Consider the following 17,679-nt stretch of genomic DNA (forward strand, 5'->3'; position numbering starts at 1 on the left):
TGCACAGCTAGATATTATTCAAGTGATATAGTCTTATTTTCATGACATGCAAAATTAGAAAAACTTCCAAGTTCACAATATGTACTTGATTTCAGTCATTTACTCTTAAAATTACATAGACATGACAAGGAAGTGGTTGCATYGATATGCAATGCTAGACAGAAATCAACTATCAATTGAAACTATCAATTTGAGAGCTAATACTGACTGTCTTTGTGAATGAAGATAAATTATGCATCCCAGTTCCTCCATCTAGTAAAGCAGGATCTGCCTATATCCTTTCTGATGTGAAGGAAATGAAAATATTCAAATTGCATACTAAAGAAAAGAAACAACTAAATTATAGTTTTGCTATTAGTAACAATAAAGCCACCACCTGTTGTTCAGAAAAGTAAAAAATTACATTTAGTAAATTGCATTAAAATATAATTAAAATCAATGTAAAAATACGCAGATAAACAATATGCAGATATCGTGTTTCTTTCACACTTCGTGCTAAAAGACAAAATAAATTCCCCAAACAGCTGTTGCTGAGCTGGAAATATTTTGGCAATTCTTACTATTGATGTATTAATATTTATAGGAAAATATTTTGTATTTTGAGGAATAAGTCTCTTGGACTATCACTGTGCTTTTAGCACTGCAGATGTCTCTGAACATTTCCTTACAGCTAGCTGCTGTGAAAATAAGTAGATACAGATGGAGGTATAGCAAGATGATGCAGAGTTATAGTACTCCAGGCACTAATATTTTATGCACTTTTTAATGTTATGTTAAAAAATTTATGAGTATCTACTCTGCTAACCAAGTCTATCCCCATTCCTGGGGGGTTAAAGTGTGCCTTTATATATCACCAGTATTCAAGGTGAGTTGTTCTGGGAATCTAGCAATAAAGGGAAGAAGTCTGTTTTCACATTCCCAAAGTTCTGTAGTTCATAAAAATTGGAATTAGTAGGCTCTGCATTAGTTCCTTAAATTAAGTGCTGCAAGAAGCAGCATTGATTCTAGGATCACTATGACACATGAGGTCAGCTGGACAATCTAAAAATCATTCTACTCTTAAAATCCATTAACATAAGGGTGACTATTTGACTGTGAGTATTCAAACAAGGCAACAAATACAATATATGCAACAACCAGAAAACAAGATCAGCCCAGCCAAAAAAAGAGGAGCTTCCAAACATTAGACTTTAAAAAGTGAAAACAAACTAAAAACAGACTAATAGCATAACAGAAAAACTCCCTTAAGTATTCTTTCTTACATAAGTCCCATTTTTGCCATTAAGCCTTTCTTTATTTATGGAGCCTTTCCAAAGTTTGATTACTCAGCTATTTATACAGAATTTTTAATCTACAAAACTTAAAACACTTTGCAAAGGAAAATAAGTTCTGTTACTGGTGTCTTAGAGACAGGAAAACTGAGGGCAGAATACTGGTGTGAAACTGTGCTAGATGTCAAACATATCCCAGCGCCCTGCCTAACCACTTGCTTAACCTTCACAGAATATCTTCTAAGACATTACACAGTGTAGTTGCAACATGCAGAGGTGATGCATGGGCAGCACAATTTTTGAACACAGTCCCCCAAACCTTAACTTAACCATCATTACCATTAGCAATTACAAATTGGTTGGTAGCTGTAATTCAGCAAAACTTTTGATCGAACACAGTTTCAAAACATCAGTGGGTGATGAGTATCTACATAGTGAGTGCCAATTTGAACATCTCAAATGCAACGGAGATATTGTACTAAGTCAAACTGAAGAGTGAACTGGGAGGTGATAGTGCTTCTTAGAATCTTTGAAACAGAAACAATTTCTACAGCAACAGTATACACTCACGGCTTAAAATTCACTGCCAAAATGGCTGGCATCCTCATTCAAATATATACATTAGGAAGCTGATAAGCTGCCTAACCTCTTTTTTTTATATCTATTGATATAAATAGGTCCAAATACAACTTGTAAGTCCTATACAAAATGTTAAGTGAAGCTTTTGATGAGATCATAGGACTAAATAAGGATATGCAGCCCATATAGTCCATATCTCAATATTCTGATTTGATAAAAGTTACAGAAAAAGGCTGGTAAGTCAGGGAAAGTGATTACTGACATAGATTTAACTGCCGTATCAAGAACTTCTTAGTAAAAGGGAAGCTCCTAATCTAAGAGTTTGTATAAAGATGTAACTGTAGGTTATTTAGTGTCTTTCTTCATACTAATGTCCACCAATTACCTCAAATAAAGCCATATAAATCATAGCTAGCTAGGGTTTTAAAAAAGTCCCTTCAAATATGGTCCTCCACTTCCACCTCCAGGAGAATGATTAATGATCTCCCAAGGGTATGCTCCATTCATTGCCTATTTATGAAAATAAAATGTAGTTTTTGACTATCAATGTAGTATAGAGATAAGTCATTTCATCATTTCCATTTAACAGTGATTAAATACATAACCCTCAGGACTGTTAGATATAAAAGTAAACAAAAACAACAGGACAGGCCTTGATGGAAATTATTTTGCAATGCAGGAATATTTTTAGACAGAAAGTCTTCTCAATCTCTGACAATGGTAAGTAGCTGGTTTGTTTAGATTCAGACTCATAAAGCTTGCACACCTCATTCAGGAAGACCTCTTAAGGACAGATATGCCTTCAAAAGGCAATCTAGAAATTCTCTTCAGCATAGAATTTTGTGCTGGAAAAGTGTATTTGATGTCTCATTGATGGCTGACAAGCTATTAACTGTCCATCAGTAAGTTGTTTGATGCACTGTAAGTGCAACACTCACCTTTCACTTCTTAGCAATAAAGGCAGAGATTTGTGATTGCAGTTTAGTGCACATTTCCAGTCAAAGTAGTAGTTAATCACAGGTGACAGCAGAAAGTCACAATCAGTATGTAACTATGGTGAGTAAGACTTAAAATTCCCTCCAAATAAACCACCAGCAGAAGTGGGACAGAATCTCCCCCCAAAAGAATTCATGTCTCATCAAGGCATAACACAAGCATCCATGTTCATCCAACACTTAGAAGGATGTTCCATTATCAAACTCTACTCTGAGAGAATACTCTTTGAAAATAGCCAGTGTGTCTGATTTGTATGGGATTTAGGAATATACTTTCTTACACAAAATAGGTAAACATCAAACAGCATATAATTTGCTGGTCAAGAAGATTCAAAAAAGACCACGTGAAGGTATGTGCTACATACATTACTTCTCAATTTACAGTGCCAGACCTGAGATGCCATCTCCCTTTACCAACTAGCCTGCTGTTTTTCTTCTTCTATGGCTACTTGTGGGTCAGATGGCCAGGGAAGCAACAGCATAGACCAACAGATCCTTACAACTAAAGGAAGAGAGCATGCAAAAGTGGTCACTTCAGCTAGCTCTCAGAGAACAGCTAACTAACCAGAAAAAACAAAGAGAAGGTGGGGAGGAGTGGAAAAGGACAAAGAAATGAAGACTGATGAAAGTTTCACAGGAAAGATACTGAAATACCTTCAAGTTACAGTACGTGGTAGATTTAGAGCAGAAGACAAAGAAGAAAGCAGCTTTTTAAATGAAAGAAATCTCAGGTCGGATTCATCTTACTCAACATTAGATGTTTACATAGTAGCTGCCCACATTTCAGCTACTTCTCCTAGGCTCCCCTGGAGGAAAACTGTTTTTTAAAATCTTTCACACTCTGAAAGTGTCTGCTTTTCTCCCTTGAATATCCATAGAGTCTAGATCTTTTTCAGAAAAAGACACTTTAAACCTCTGAGGAGGAATCATATCCCCTGAGTGACTGGAATGCATACATTATTGTTAACAGGAGGAGCAATACAAGATTACACAAAGGAGCACTTTGAATCTGTGCACAGATCTAGTCAAATGTTGTCACATTCTTAAATTCAGGAAGAGGATTGCTTTTATTATATTCTTTTTGTTGAGCTTTATTTTCCTTTTAAGTCTATTTTGGGACAGGTACAAATATGCTGCATAATTCTGAAACATCAAAATATCTTTAGTTTAACACCTCTGAACACTGGAGCTATGCAGGCATTTGTATTGCTTGGTTAATAACTGATTAGAATAACCTGGAAGCTTGCTGCATCTGGCTTTCAGATTGTGATAATTTGTTCGGTCACCTCCACATTCCAAATAAGCCACTTTCCTTTGCAGTATTTTTTAAGCCTTCTCAGCTATTTTACTACTTTATCCTTCAAGGAACAGGGTAGAAAACTTCAGGGTAGCATTTTCCACTATATTCAAGATAACCTACATACTCACTGCAGTAGTCAACTGATTGTCAAGCACCTGATATATGGACATACTGTTTTCAAGATCATTCTAATCTTGCAGAGATTTAACATTGTGCTAGTTTAACTAAAGGAAAGAGAAAAACATCTGACTAATCAGATGGTTTACTCTTGCATCATTTAACAGTGATAAATACGATCATTCGGGTCATATTTTTCCAGATATCCTGAGGTCAGAAAATTTTCAATGAAAAAAACCTTCCCATTAAGTTGAATTTTAAAAAGAGGTCATCCCCCAGATATTTTGTGTGTGACAGGGACAACCAGCAGCTGGAAAACCTTAAGACACTGTGGAAGTCATAAGTCATCTGCCCCTCTCTCTCCTTCAAAATCTGAGGTAAAAATGAATACAAGAATTCAAAAAAAGTAAAACTGTATCAGTAGGGAAGACAGAAGGAAAATATGCAGAATACCTTATTTTGTTGATAATAGCTTTTCTGGAATAAAAAAACAGCACTGAAAAAATTCATTCCGTTTTATATGTTTTTACAGCACAACGAATCCAAAATTATGGCTGATGTTGGAGCGAACCATCTCCACGTTCACTGATGTTCGTACCAGTTTCCTGTCTTCCTTTAAGATATATCTATTATATTCTAGTGTGGCGAGACAATAAACTTGTAACACATTTACTTGTTTTTCTACAGTATCACAACTATAACTAACAGCTCTTATGTAATATATCTTGTACAGTAAGCATGTGCTCTCTTTTTCCAAATCTATTTTGTTTCATAACTCACACTCTGATATGTTTTGTAAAGTCATGGGCAAAAACATATTGTGCTGACATATTTCCTAACTCAATTTTAGTTTAAAGAATAGATTCACTGTATTTCCTCTAAAGAGAAATTCTAAATTATTTTGATACCTCATGATCTTTCTTTAATGACACACTGCTTCACCACATCTCTTGGAGCATTTCTGAGAACAGTTATGTATTTACATTTCAAGTACAGCTTTGCAGTCTCTTCCTATCAAATCATGCATGATATAGAAAGAAAACTTATCTGTTCTGCTCCCTCAAAGCATTCTTAGACATTCCAATATTTGGAAACTTTTTTTCACTTAAAAAACCTATAATATTTAAAAGAGCACTATGTACTTTAATCATAATCAGATGAAGATTGTGAGGTGACTAGTGCTATTTATAACACTTGAACATTACTAAAACACATAGAAATTCAGAGAAGGAAAAGGTTTCTTCTATTATTTCATATTTCTTGGTACTTCATGGGATATTGCATCCATCTATTTTTCAGTTAACCATATAGTCAGTACAATCTTAATTCATATTTCAAAAAGAAACATTCTAGCAGAAGCAGACAATAACAGCACAAAACTGACATTTATGAGAAATTAGCAATTGGCCACAGGAACAAAAGCAGGGTATGTTGTACTACCCCCATGCACAGGAAAAAAAAATCGCAAAGGTGGTTAAGCCACTATTTTTGACATGGAATTTGTGTGAAGGTGAAAGCTAAGGTACGTAGCTTTACTTTGCTTTTTAACTAACCATTAAGACAGAAATACACATTGTTGTTGCTTTTTCACTTGAAATGGTTTGAACAAATTTGCCCTATGAATCTGTGTACTGCTGGCATTTGCTGGGACAAAACTTTAATGAAATGACTGGTATGGCAAATAAAATTAAAGTGTATTAAATGGAAGCTGGAAAACAATTTTAGGTTAATTAAGTGTTTGGGGCAAACTGCCCCTTATAGTATCTTTAACTTAAGTGCTATAACCTAGTGCAGGATTTGGATAATTTATGTTTTGTTCTTCATCAGAAGCTAAAACAACAATAAAAAATATCTACTATTTTACTAGCTAAAGAAAGTTGTTGGGGCATAAAAGACGTTACATTGCTACAGGACTGCTGAACTCTGTAGAAAAACAAGCTTTTGTCAGGACAGATCCAACTACCATACCGCACAGAGCAAGATTTATAAACTTATCTTCCATTGTACTGGAAAATACAATTTTGCACCCAAAATTCCAGTTTGACTACTGAAAATGCAGAACCACTCAATCACACAATAGGAACAATTTCTATAGGAAAAAAAGAAACCAAAACTGATCTGAGTTAATTGACCAGAGATTAACTAGAAGCTATTTCTTTTTTAAAGTAGGCATATCTATATTCAACAGAACATAATGCTTTAGTCAAGACCGTAAGGGGAAATGAAGTGGGTGCTTACTCAAAAGCTGCTGGACCAGTTCTGTAAGAATGAATATATATCTGACAAAAGAACATCCAGAGTACAAAATAAAACAATGATGTTTTGACTGGAAATTGCCATCAGATTGTAGCACTGAAAATATTCCTATAGTTACAAACATAAGGATAGCAGTCAGTTGACTCTAAAAGCTCTTTAAAATTGATTTTTATACAGCAGCTGAGTCTCTGAAAATAGATGTTAGGAAGTAAGATGTTAGCATTTAAAACAATTTCTGGGAAAAACTTCACTCCATAACAAAGATGATTCTATGCTACATCCTTTAATCTTTTAGTTCATAGGTACTTCAGCAGAAGGCTTGCAGATTACTAGTTAAGTCATACCAAGCATGATACAAAGAAATGTGAAATAATGTACAGCATCCAGACCAAAGCAGCCTGGCAATATTTGCTCTTCTAGCTTGTAAAGAGTACTTAATTGTCTTCATTCTCCTAACAGACAGTATATGAGGCAAAAAAGGCATGGGAAAGGTGGAGTTAGTCCTTTCACAGCCTTGGATTTGCCTGTCACAGGCTGTATAGCACAGATGATCTCAAAAGCATGATAAAAGAGTCTCATGCTCTAAACTTTTACAAATTTAAAAATCGAAAAGAAAATCCAACCTTCAAGGAAAAGCTTATGACCTGATGACCTGCCAGGGTAGTTGGAGAATTTGGCAAAAAACAAACAAACAAACAAACAAAATAGCGTGCATGCATCCATTTTTTAGGCGGTAGACATAATTGGTCTTTTCAGAGGAAGAAAGGAGATCTCCTCTTCATTCTTGCACTAGGGAATTTTTAGGAAGTAATTGACAAAGATTCTCAAAGATTCTGAACACTTCTGTTTCAGCATAAATGTCAGACTCATATCTATCAATATAAAAGGTCCAAAGATTTGAATTATTCAAACTGTTTTGAGTCTTTAAAAGAAACAGGGCTGAACAGACCTCCTTGAGATATTTTATGCACTTTCATTCATGTTCATGGCTAAAAATATTAAAGGAAGAACTCTGCAGTAGTAAAGGAAGGCAAAAGGTAAACAACAGGAAAAAAAAAGAACCCTACATTATCTAAAATATTGCAGGACTTTGATAAAATTTTTGTTCTGGAATACAAAGCCAGCAGAGCCCTGCTGCATCATAAAGAAGCCTTTGATTTTTGCAACTTCTCTGCAAGCAAATTACATTATTATAATTGCTGTAGATATAACTGATGTAGTTAGCTTTGTTCTACATATTAGCTGAATTGATTGAAACTTAAACATGCATTTAACAAGTAATACAAAAATAAACAAAAAGCATGAATTTAAAAAAGAAATTGGCCAATTCTAATTACAAAGCAATCTTTTGCTTTGTTTGTAGTGAATAGAGAACAACATAGCTTGTTTTTACCTGCCTTTGTAATTAATTTTTAAGAGTTGAAAATATTTAGTATAAAATATGGTATGAGGTAATGTTTACAAAAGGCTATAATGTGCTTTGATTCCTTAAACAGAATTCCAGCATATCTCCTCCAGTATTTGTAGTGGACAATATGGCTAAATTGCCTCATAACAGAGACTATAATTACCATTAACTATTTCTGAAGTACAAGTATCTAGAATGCATCATATCGATATAAAGAAAGGGAAAGAAAAAAAAAAGAAGAAAAGAAGAAAATCCTAAGCCTTTAAAGTAAATGGGGAGATTGAGTCCAAAGGACCAAAGTTAAGTCATTTGCCAAAAATTCTAAGATGCAGTAGCGGAAAATCCATAAAATAGATTCTAGAGTCTTGCATTTTCTCAAATGTGAATCACATAGCTAAAGTGATACAGCTCTGAGACAGAAAGCAACAAGAAGAGCATAAGCATGTATGATATTCATATATGCATATATGTGAGCATATGTAGACCTATATATTCAGCCTGTAACACCTGTGAAACTAAGCTGGCACATGGAAGTTTAGATTACAGTCACAGGAAGTATCTGCAATCTGCATTAATTTGTTCATGAAGAATATCCATCTTCCTTTCTGTACACAAAGTACTGACCTTGGAAAGGGGTCTCTGGTATCCTAAGTCTTCATAAATGGAGGAGCTTTTTAATGTCAAATACTCATCTCAGAAAAATTACTACTAGAAGCAGTAACCACAGCACGTCTCATCTATTCACAAACATGCAACATTTGCTTAGCTCATAAAAGCCATATTAAGGATCACTGTGGATGAAGCGCTTCCCACACTGACATGTTAATGACAGCCTCTGCCTCTCAGATGATCTTCTCTTTGGTCTCTATTCAGTCAAAATATTTTATCAACAGCTTTTCTTTCTGCCAATTCAAACTTTAGCCTGCTTCCACTAATACATACCTATGTGCAACTCCACTGCCAAGAGTAATTCCGTTGATTTAAATGGAGATTTTCAAATGCTCAACTTCAGCAGCACACAGATAGCATTTGTAGGATTGGGATCTTTGTGCTAACATCAATGTCTTTGAATTTCTAATAAACAAACTCTAAAGATTTGAATAACCAGGAAGCAAGTGTCTGAGAGCTGACATGGCACAACACATCAAAATATCCTCCTCGTTTGAGTGCCATGTCACTATATTTCATATTTCCTTCTGTTATTCAGATAACCATAACTGAATATGCTTCCATGGAAATATACTATCATAGGAATAATGCTTGCACTAAATGTCTTCTAAAGTTATCTTGCATCTGAAATCTTATACCAGAAAACACTTGACAGTTCGCCTTTTCTGAGATTTCCCCCATCATCCGTTTCTAGTTTAAGAATTCATCATCAGCGGCACCACTTCCAGTATTTCAGTATACTGGTCAATCTGGTACTGACAAATGTTAGGTTAAAGGAGAAGCAAGTTGAAAAAATAATACAAAAAGGTTAAATACTTTTCAAGGCTTTGAAAAGATCTACTAATGTATATGGATGCAAGGTGCTGAGAAGAACCTGTATGACTGTATAATAGCTCAAAGATTACTGGTTCAGTACACAGACCTGATCTCCAAATGTAACACGTGGCCATGTCCTGTCTGTACATGAGATGAGATGAAGCACACAATGCCTCTAGAAAGTTGGTGAAAGCAAACTCAGTTATGTGAGCATGAACGGAGCCCAGATCTGCTATAACCTCAAGATCAAGACCGAAGATCCACCTATCCTGTGGTGTGATCCTGGCCACTGTGATCTAAAATTGTGAAACAACTGCAAAGACAAACACAGAGAAAGGTTTAGTTCATTAGATAGAGAAATGATTAGTTCATTAACTAATCCCTCATCTGGCTCCATCTTTTACTAAAAAAAATCTGCTTCACTCTGTAGAAAGGGTAACAACTCAAGAGTAGAGGATGTAGACTATCTGAAGATACCACCAATAGTACCTAAGTAAGATTACTTTAAAATGAAGTACAAAACCAAAATATGAGCACCAAAGTCCTTCTTGTGAAATGTGAAATGTGTAAGAGTGCACTGCATTATAAATACTATTCATCTGGAACAGTTTTCTCTCTAATAAAGGGAAATTTTAAAGGTCAAACATACATTAATTGAAAAATAAGAGAGAGAATTATTGCTACAACATTGTTCTCCTTGAGAGGACTAATAGAGTGTCACTGATAAATCTATTTCAGTAGCTACAGTAAGCAGCATATTGTTAAACTGGACTGATACAAACTGCATTTTAAAAGCTATTAGTTCTAGAAAATTAAACCTATGAGCTTTGAAAACTGCTTACAGTTTTGCATTCTCTGGAAGAGCAGCACTGAATAACACTATGAAAAGACAATAAAGAGTTTTTAATTCCTAGCATAATTTGTGTTTTCTAGCTACTTATGGATATCCAGGGATAATTTTCCAGTAAAAGAAGTTGTGGTAAAATGGCAGACTAGAAAGGAACGTTGATGGACAAGAAAGGAATTTGTCTGTATTTTCAGAAATTAATCTCACTGAAAGTTTTTGCATATCACTATATAAATCACCTTGTTAGTTGGGCAAATAGGCATATAAGTCAAATACATTAAGTCATGTATTCATGCATAAGAGTATGAACAATTACAGATTTAGGACTTACCCTAAGCCCTTGGAAAAGATTCCTGTTGCTTTCTAAGGGATTTAGTTGATGGTCTTACTACGTACTTGCCTACACAAGTGACTCATCTTGTTTAGCTACTGTCCAAAGATATATTACATCAAGATAGAGAAAGACAGAGCAAACCTTCAGCTCATTTTTAAGTGGCACAGAGTAAAATAGTGATCCATATGTTCATAAGGCAGCATGCAATTAATACACGGACCAGTGAGCTATTCCCACCTTCTCAAGACATTAGCTATTAGGAAAAGTTATCCTACTGCTTGTACTGCTAGAAAAGTACAAAGATAACCATCACTAAAATTAAAAATTACCATATTTGGATGACCATGACTGCACAATATTCCATATATACTGAATAAGATACATAGTGGAAAAATCTTCATTAATAAATTTGACTCAGTAGTGATAACAGAATTATACATGCAAAGCCAGACACTGAGACTTTTGACCATACTTCTTAATCCTTTTTTACATGAATGTCTGCTAAAGGTGAGGAGAGTGGACTAATTTGTTCTGTAGGCAAGACTAAAAAGGCTTTGAAATTATCCCCATGTCCAGCATATCACATCTGATAGCCAATACATATTGTGAGGGATGCATCAGAAGTCTGGTTGTGTACCCAGTGTTGCCATGATTCTTTTGGAAGGCAGTGTATTTAAGAGAGAGAATTTGCACACAATCTGAAAATACCCATTACTGCCTTAACATTGGACAAATGGAGGCATGCATAAACATGAGAGACACCAGAACAGATGTAGGACACAGCAGAATTGATAATAAGCTAACTCAATTAAATATAGAGCAATATTTTTGCTTCTTTAGTGGTATTACAGATAATAAATAAGGATAGTCAGTAGTCTGCAAAAACACAAGCCTTTCCCAATCTCCTCCCTTTCTGACCTCCACTCAGAAAATGCTATTTTTTCTTTCAAATTTTGCAGCGTAAAAATACAGCAAACATTAAGCTGTACATCCGCAATCCAAACATTTAGAAAACAAGTCTTTACAGATACAGTAGCAAGAGTTAGAGTATATAAAAAAACGAAATAGGAAAAAAGCACAGAGGATGTGTTTCTTCTGGACTAGTTCAGATGAAGAATGTCACAGGATGGCAAAGAACCTCCTTACATATAGATGGATGTCTTGCTGTGTGAAGGAAGAACTCTAGTCCACTAGTTTCTGCCCTGGGGGCTCAAGCTTCAGAAGCCTGCTAACATCCAGTTTCTGCTAGTATAYGTCTAATCTTTTCAGAGAGCCCTCACCACTGTTCTACTTGGGTCAACCAGGCRCTAAAGGCTGTTCCTTTCTTTCAGGTGCTGTGCTTGGAGGCACTATGAATGACTAACCAGCGAGGAATTGATCTCTACACACTTCTGAGTCCCCTCTGAAAGGGAATCCTTCTAAACTAGAGTAAAATGAAAGCCCCTCTAACTCTCAAAAAGTACAATTAGAACGGGACTGAGACCGTGAGTCTTACAGAGGCTTCAGGCTGATTTTGGAATTTTTCTCCAGGAATTTCCTGACAAGAATATATTTTCACATTTTGTGACTGGCACATGCCAAGGCTGATTCAGATGAGGTGGCCTCTTTGCACTCATGCTGACTGCTGCGAGTGGAAACATCCAGGATTTCTGGATATCCCACAGCCTGACTAGGCTTTTGACCACTCCAAAGTATGTCCAAAAATTGTCAGAAGTGTCTACTGTTCTCAACTTCTACATACATAAACCTTCCATATTGGGAGAGAAGCACAGACCAGAAAAATTCAGATATTTGGAATGTCAGGAAAAAAAWTTTCCTCACTGACAGGCTAGGGGGAAGGAATAAGAGATGGATTCAGCTGCTCTCATCATTCCAGTAATAACAAGGGTGGTGGGACCTTCATACCAACAGAACTACTGTGACTTACTAGCACAAGCTATGCAGTGCACCAGAAGCTGCTGAGGAGGTTAGGTCTATCCTCAGGTGAACTGTGATAAATTCAAAGATGTAAATTCAAAGATGTTTTACTTACAGCTTAAAATAAACACTAAGAATTTTGGTCTTCTTTCTCTTCTGGCTTTATACAACTCTTCTGGTCCAGCTATCTACAGTACTGCAGTTGTGCTTCAAGAGTCACCCACATAGCAATGAGCAGAAAAACATTCTTTGCTGCTTTCCAGGTCTTTTCTCTTACTCAGGAAAAATGTTAAGAGATCATTCCAAGTCTTCATGAATTTCATGCAAAAATCACAAAGGGAAACATTCTGAAAGCAAATATTTTAATGTCAAGTATGCTGCAATTATTTTTAATTAAGCTAGAGATAATTTCAGATATTGTGCTTGTAAGTCTTTCCACCTCAGATTTAGGTAGTACTTTTTTGTCTGTTTTTACATGTATGATTAATACTTAGAATTGAAAAAGAGCAATCTGCTTATAATTCAGATAGAGTTTAAAAAGTATCTGCATTGAATTTGATGGCACTTTTCTATATACTAATGTCTTAAATATGATTTCAGGCTCAATAAGCTTGCATTTTTTATTCTAAAACACACAACTAATAGCAATTTGAAGTTTTATAATTCCTGATTTTTCAAAATACCACACTGAACTTACTGTGATGATTGACTGAGATGGGTATTAATTCTCTTCAATAATCTAGCTTTAAATTTAATTCTGAAGGCGAAGTGGCCCTTAATATTATCAGATGGATCAAACTACTTTTTTTGCACTCTCAAATGACTACGAAACAGTCATCAACATTCAGGTATCTTTTTMGTCTAATCAGAAATGTGTTCAAGTCAACCTTCCTATTGCAGTATAGTCTTTGAAGTTTGCTAATTATTTCATAGTGTCAATTTTTCTACAATCTGCCAAGAATCATTCATGTTAAAGAGAAGTAGGTATTCAATTTATTGATTCACTGAAATAAGAATATTATATTAAGAGTTTTTAATTCAAACTAAATTGCACCCCATAAAAACTTAAATATTTTGGTATGCAAGTCACAGAACTAGAAAGCATCTCTTTGCTTTAGATGTTCACCAACTGAACATAGCTAATTGCATCATATAATCATCAGAGAGCACGATTGTTCTACCTGTATCAATTTTATTATTGCAGTACAATCCTAGATGGCTACTTACTATCTATACAGAACTGCATGTATATGTACAGGTAGATRTGAATCTGTCACTATACATACAAGCAGAAACACTACAATATGAATATAGCATTGACAAAAAATAATTAAAATAAAAACAAAGCATTCCTAAGTTAAATTTGAAACCTGATTAGCTTTACATAGCTAGTACTCCCACTGATTATTAACTTAGGCCCTCCCAAAGTAAAGCCAAATATATATGGGGTTTTTTGCACTAAGAAGAAAAACACCGATACAATTCAAGAAGCAATGTCAGAGAATGCTTCTTCTCCAACAAATAGGCGTTATTTCCAAATAACAGTATTTTAAGGATAGAATATGTTTAGAATAACACTTTCATAATATACAAAGGGTTATTTCATGGTACTCTCTTGGAATAAGACTATTTGAAAAGCTCTTGGGGAAAACAGTTAGCTAGTATTTGGTATATTGCAACCTTTAATCACTTGCTCCTTATTTTCCTTACTAATGAGGGTGAATAACAGTTCAATAAATAATASCTACTCACTAAATAATAATTTTGTGCTTCAATAAAAGTGAGTTTAAAAACRCTATTTAAATTACAGTTTGCTTTTCAAATTCCTATTTGCATTTAATTTTCTATAGTCTCTGAMAAATTAAAAAGTGAGACCTACATCTATAAAGCGACTTAGGCACCAGAATATTGCATGTAGAAGTAACTCATTTTTAGGAACCTGGTGAGACAGCGGATTGCATCRCCTTATGTTAGACCCCACATTCTCTAAAATACAGGATGAATCTTAYTAGTTCTCTGAGTATTGCCTATGGAAAAGGTTAGATGAAGGACTAGTTCTTAAACCTCACTTTTTCAAAAGAAAAAGTACTGTATAGCATTCTAACGACACATGTGCATCCATTTAGGATTTCCAGCTCCCAAATTCTTCCTGAAATCAGAAGTGTTAAAAGCTCTTAATTTAAAAAATAATCAAGCAAAAAAGATAGTGAAGAGATTATGAGGGCCATAAATTTTCTTTCAAAATATGCTAGAAAAGAAAAATGCCTATAAAATTTATTCTATAGATCAATGGTCAAAACTRTGACTTTAAGCTAGAGACTTAATTCCCTCACTTTCCTTGGACAGTTTCCAGGCTTCCAGCCTCAGGTGGAGAAACAAATACCAGGTCTATATGGTTAGGGATATCAGTGCTTGATGTTACTGAAGTTAATTGGTCTTGAATGCACTATCACAGAATCACAGACTGGGTAAGGTTGGAAAGGACCTCTGGAGATCATCTAGTCCAACCTCTCTCCTCTGCAGGGTCACTTAGACCATGGTAGACAAGGTTGCATCCAGGTGGGCCTTGAATGTCTCCAGAGAAGGAGACTCCACAACCTCTCTGGGCAACTTGTTCCAGTGCTCCGTCACTCTCACAGGGAAGAAATTCCCTCTCACGGTCAGGGGTAATTTCTGGTACTTCAATTTCTACCCATTGCCTCTAGTCCTGTCACATGGGACAACTGAAAAGAGTTTGTCCCCRTCCCCTTGACACCCTCCCTTCAGGTACTTGTACACATTGATMAGATCCCCCCTCAGTCTTCTCTTCCCYAGGCTGAASAGGCCCAGCTCTCRCAGCCGTTCCTCATAGGGCAGGTGCTCCAGYCCTCTGATCACCTTTGTTGCCCTATGCTGGACTCTCTCCACTATATAAATATCAAACTGTTCCAGGAGAGTATAGCCCTCCAGCTTGGTGGTTAAGGCAGTCACTTGGGGTGAGGGACTGGCTCTCAGTCCTTGGAAGGCCATGTATTTTAGATAAAGCAGCCAATTATTAAGGGGGGGGGCGGGACCATGCAAACACTCATCCTCCTGTATTGGCATACAGAATTCACGGCAACAGAACAGGAGTTTGGGAGATCAAGGTTTTCAGTGCAGTTATCTAAGCCCCATATTAATTTCTATTATTCATTTCTTTACCCTTTAGTTAATACTAAAAGCTTATCTTGTACTGTCATTATGTTTTCCTCAGTCATAGAATCATAGAATCATAGAATTGGTAAGGTTGGAAGGGACCTCTGGAGATCATCTAGTCCAACTTCCCCTGCTCAAGCAGGGTCACCTAAAGCTTGGTAGACAGGGTTGCATCCAGGCGGGCCTTGAAGATCTCCAGAGAAGGAGACTCCATCACCTCTCTCGGCAACCTGGTTCAGTGCTCCGTCACTCTCACAGGGAAGAAATTCCCCCTCACGGTCAGGCGGAACTTCCTGTGCTTCAATTTCTGCCCATTGCCTCTTGTCCTGTCACATGGGACAACTGAAAAGGGTTTGTCCTTGTCCCCTTGACACCCTCCCTTCAGGTACTTCTACACATTGATCAGATCCCCCCTCAGTCTCATCTTCCCCAGGCTGAACAGGCCCAGCTCTCGCAGCCATTCCTCATAGGGCAGGTGCTGCAGCCCTCTGACCATCGTTGTAGCCCTACACTGGACTCTCTCCAGTAGCTCCATGTCTCTCTTGCACTGGGGAGCCCAGAACTGGACACAGTACTCAAGATGAGGCCTCCCCAGGGCTGAGTAAAGGGGCAGGATCACCTCCCTCAACCTGCTGGCAACACTGTGCCTAATGCATCCCAGGAGACCATTGGCCTTCTTGGCCAGAACGGCACATTGCTGCCTCATGGTCCACCAGCACTCCCAGGTCTTTCTCTGCAGAGCTGCTCTCCAGCAGGTCAGCCCTCAGCTTGTACTGGTGCCTAGGGTTATTTTTCCCTAGGTGCAGGACTCTGCACTTGCCCTTGTTGAACCTCACGAGGTTCCTCCCTGACCAGCTCTCCAGCCTGTCCAGGTCTCTCTGAATGGCAGCACAGCCCTCAGGTGTGTCAGCCACTCCTCCCAGCTTGGTATCATCAGNNNNCCAGTAGCTCCATGTCTTTCTTGCACTGGGGAGCCCAGAACTGAACACAGGACTCAAGATGAGGCCTCCCCAGGGCTGAGTAGAGGGGCAGGATCACCTCCCTCCACCTGCTGGCAACACTGTGCCTAATGCATCCCAGGAGACCATTGGCCTTCTTGGCCAGAACGGCATATTGCTGCCTCATGGTCCACCAGCACTCCCAGGTCTTTCTCTGCAGAGCTGCTCTCCAGCAGGTCAGCCCCCACCTTGTATTGGTGCCTAGGGTTATTTTTCCCTAGGTGCAGGACTCTGCACTTGCCCTTCTTGAACCTCACGAGGTTCCTCCCTGACCAGCTCTCCAGCCTCTCCAGGTCTCTCTGAATGGCAGCACAGCCCTCAGGTGTGTCAGCCACTCCTCCCAGCTTGGTATCATCAGCAAACTTGCTGAGGAGGCACTCTGTCCCCTCATCCAGGTCACTGATTTAGAAGTTGAGAAGTACTGAGCCCTGGGGGACACCAATAGCCACAGGCTCCAGCTAGACTCCATGCCACCGATGACGACCCTYTGAGCTCTGCCTTTCAGCCAGTTCTCACTCCACCTCACTGTCCACTTGTCTAACCCACACTTCCTGAGCTTATCTAGGAGGATGTCATGAAAGACAGTGTCAAGTAAGGAATAAGTCCAAATAAGCAATATCTCCATGCAAGGCACTAGAGCTGTGTGAGCGTAAAATTTAACTCAGAAGAAAGTGAAAGTTCAGTTTAAAAWGAAAACATACAAATTATACACTGAGAGAGAGGTTAAGCATACAAGCCACAGGACATATTAGGAGTAGAGAACAACAGTCCTCAATGCAAAAGTTGCAATTTTCCTGATCAGTATAATCAATGTCAGAGATGTTTAATCATGTGCCTTAGGTCCTTCTTAAAAAGGCCCTGGACAGTGTTTGGCAGGTGGCAGTAGACAGAATGTGAAAGCAACTCAGATCTCAGGGTCTTTGCATGCTACCTACAAAATAGACTATGATCATAGATGCCAAAATCTTGGGAATGTTCTTGAAATCAGAGGGTTCCTA

At 37.4% G+C, this 17,679-nt stretch overlaps 1 protein-coding gene across 2 annotated transcripts in view; it reads right to left on the reverse strand.

Annotated features, from left to right (window-relative positions):
- The window catches only part of GABRG3 (gamma-aminobutyric acid type A receptor subunit gamma3), a 324,177-nt gene that overhangs the window by 194,364 nt on the left and 112,134 nt on the right, over nucleotides 1–17,679 (reverse strand). The window lies entirely within an intron of this gene.

Source organism: Rhea americana, unplaced genomic scaffold (assembly GCF_003343005.1).
Source record: "Rhea americana isolate MKP2758 unplaced genomic scaffold, rheAme1 scaffold_7, whole genome shotgun sequence".
Lineage (NCBI taxonomy): Eukaryota > Metazoa > Chordata > Aves > Rheiformes > Rheidae > Rhea > Rhea americana.